Source organism: Canis lupus, chromosome 6, assembly GCF_011100685.1.
Source record: "Canis lupus familiaris isolate Mischka breed German Shepherd chromosome 6, alternate assembly UU_Cfam_GSD_1.0, whole genome shotgun sequence".
Taxonomy (NCBI): Eukaryota; Metazoa; Chordata; class Mammalia; order Carnivora; family Canidae; genus Canis; species Canis lupus.
Genome location: NC_049227.1, coordinates 21,145,187 through 21,148,612, shown reverse-complemented (window position 1 = coordinate 21,148,612; position 3,426 = coordinate 21,145,187).

Sequence of the window (3,426 nt, the reverse complement as noted above, 5' to 3'; positions counted from 1 at the left end):
ACAGTTTTAGAAATGGAAGACAGATTAGTGATTTCCAGAGGTTAGGGATGCAGTGGGGTTGGATGGTGGAGAGTTGGAGGGTATGTAGGGCTGGTCATAAAAGGCAGCAGGAATCATCCTTGTGGTGGTAGAACTGTTCAGTGTCTTCACTGTGGTGGTGAATTCTAATGGGGATATGTGAATCCAAATGTGAAATTTTATAGGACTAAACACACACACACACACACACATACACACACACAAATGAATATAAGTAAGATGGGGAATCTCAATAAGATGAATGGTCTGTATCAATGCCAATATCCCAATTGTGATATTGTACTCTAGTTTTGCACAATGTTATCACTGGGGAAAACTGGATGAAAAGTCCTTGGAATCTCTTTGTATTCTTTCATATAAAACTACAGTTACTCAAAATATAAATTAAAAATGTAAAAAAGGGCTGTACATAATTTTCAATTTTTATATTTTTGTCAAGTTGCCCTCCTAAAATGTTGCTTCAGTGTGTGCTCTTAATGACAATAAGGCATATGAAAGTGTCTGTGTTCCTCCAAATTTAAACAACAGAGAGATACTACTTTCAACCTATCAAATTGGAAAGAATTAAGATATATATATATTCTTATATATATTATATATATTCTTATATATATTCTTATATAATTCTTATATATATTCTTATATATATATATTCTTATACCTTAATTCTTTCCAATTTGATATATATATATATATCCCACCACTGACCAGGGTTTGGGAAATAGGCACTCTCAAATGTTGTTTGTGTGTGCTGTACGTTGGGTCCCCAGGAAGGAGACTCTAAGGCAGAGTTATGGGTAAGGGGCTTATTAAAGCATGTTATTGGGATCAGCAAATCCAGAAGGAAAGGGGAAAGTAGGATTGGGCACAGGGAGAAACTAGGCTAAGAAGCAGTCTCAGCAGAGACCTCAGCTGACCTACAGATAGTTTTGAAGTGTGGATGACCCTTCAGAGTTATCTTCAGTTGGAGGATGAGCTTTTTGCTCTCCTGTATCAGTTATTGGATGTACCCATTGTGCCAGGACTGGAGTGATTTATGAAAAATATTGACTGATGTCAAATGGCTGAGCATTTTGTCCCCCAAAGTGTATAGTGCTTTGTCCCTGGTGGATGTTCTGTAGTGGACAGGATTATATTCACCCTCTAATGCACTTCGACATGTCCACCCACTTTGTCTCTGATATAGAGTCACTCTCTGATCAGGCCAGGCCATTCTGCTGGCTCACTGGGTTTACATATATCTAAGCCTCAGATCCCTTCTCTTTCTTCACAAAACAGATAATCAGCTGCACCAGTTTGTATTTTTTGCTGTGCAGATATTTAAATTTTTTATGTGGTCAATTTATTTAATCTTTTCTTTTATGGCTTCTGGATTTTGTGCCACAGTTGGAAAGATTTCCCATTACAAATTTATTTTATTATTTTTTAAAAGATTTATTTATTAGTTAGTTATTATTTATGATAGAGAGAGAGAGGCAGAGGCACAGAAGGAGGGAGAAGCAGGCTCCATGTTGGGAGCCCGATGCGGGACTTGATCCCGGGACTCCAGGATCGCACCCTGGGCCAAAGGCAGGCACCAAACGATTGAGCCACCCAGGGATTCCCCCAAATTTATTTTAAAATCCATATTTGTTTCAAGTAATTTTTTATACTTAAAATTTTTTGTCCTTTTGAGACTTGTTATGATATAAAAAATGAGCAGATGATCTAGTACTATTCACTCAAAAAGCTGGCCACCAGTCTGATACCATTTATTTAATAATTTATAATTTTACCACTGAATTGAAATGTTACCTTATATACTAAATTCTCTGATGAATCTCATGGATACTTTCTTAAATCTTCTTAATACTAAGTTGTCTTTGCATTTCTATTTTTTTTTAATTTTTATTTATTTATAATAGTCACGCAGAGAGAGAGAGAGAGAGGCAGAGACACAGGCAGAGGGAGAAGCAGGCTCCATGCACCGGGAGCCCGACGTGGGATTTGATCCCGGTTCTCCAGGATCGCACCCTGGGCCAAAGGCAGGCGCTAAACCGCTGCGCCACCCAGCGTTCCCTGTCTTTGCATTTCTAAAATGAATCCTACTTGCTCATGATTTATTATTCTTTTATGTTTTCTTGAACTCTCTTCACTAATATTTTATCTAGGAATTTTGCATGAAAATAGCCACTCATTTTTATTTAGTTATGCTTTAGTCTTACTGCTTTTTATAGCAAAAAGGAGTTTTGGGACTCCTGATTCCAGGCATTGGCCCCAAGATAAAGCTGAAAGTATACTTTTTTACAGTGTGTGTGTGTGTGTGTGTGTGTGTATTCGTTTTCTAGAAGGAAACTCTCACAAATGGGCATTGAGGATAGAGAAATGGGATAACTCACTTAGTTAACCAATATCCCCGAGAAGGGAGTCATTCTATCCAAAAGAAAAGCACTATATTAGTTATCTATTGCTGCATAACAAACTACTACAAACTTAGCAACTTAAGACACATTTTCTCACAGTTTCTGTGGGTCAAGAATTTGGGAATAGCCCAGCTGGATCTTCTGCTTAGCATCTCACAAGACTTGAATCAACTTGTCAACCATGGCTTGGTTCTTATTAGAGGCTTGACTGTGGAAGGTTCTGTTTCCAGCTCCATGAGGTTGTTGCCAGAATTAATTTCCTTATAGCTATAGGATTTATGACAGCTTACTTCTTCAAACCTTGTAATGGAGAGAGGAGGGAGACTCTTGAGGCTGCTAGCATGAAAGAGTCTTACATTATGTAACATAATCAGGAGACCCATCACTTGTCATATCCTATTGGATAGAAGTCAGTCACCACATCCAATGGGATGGGGTAATAAAAGCACCTGAATGCTAGGAGGCAGGGATCATGGGAACCACCTTGAAGTCTGCCACACACCATCATATGTGACTGCACACCCCACCTCTAAACTATAAAATCATCTGATGAAGAGCTTCTAGGATCAAAACCTGAATTTGCTGCCAGGTATATAGAGATTTTATTTGAGCTGAAGAAATCTAGTCTACCTGCCAAATATTTTCCTTCTAAACCCTCATTTGCAAAATATAAGGGGAAAGAAATCACCAAATATTTGAGAAAAACTGACATCACAAGAAAGATGCCAAACCCACCAAATATAAAAACTAACTTTTGAGAAAGAATTAAGGAAGGAAGAAAAGATTGGCATTAGTATCAGTGCCTCAGAGAGATACAGGAGTCTGTCATAACCATAGAAAGCCACTATGATAAATGGGAAATTAGAGGGCCTAAAATTTTAAAGTAGGATTGTAAAGCAAAGCTCAAGTCAACAAGAGGGCTGAAGACTGAAGTAGAAAATTGGAAGTGAAGGACTCTTCTAGAACATGGAATAAAGGGTCTAGA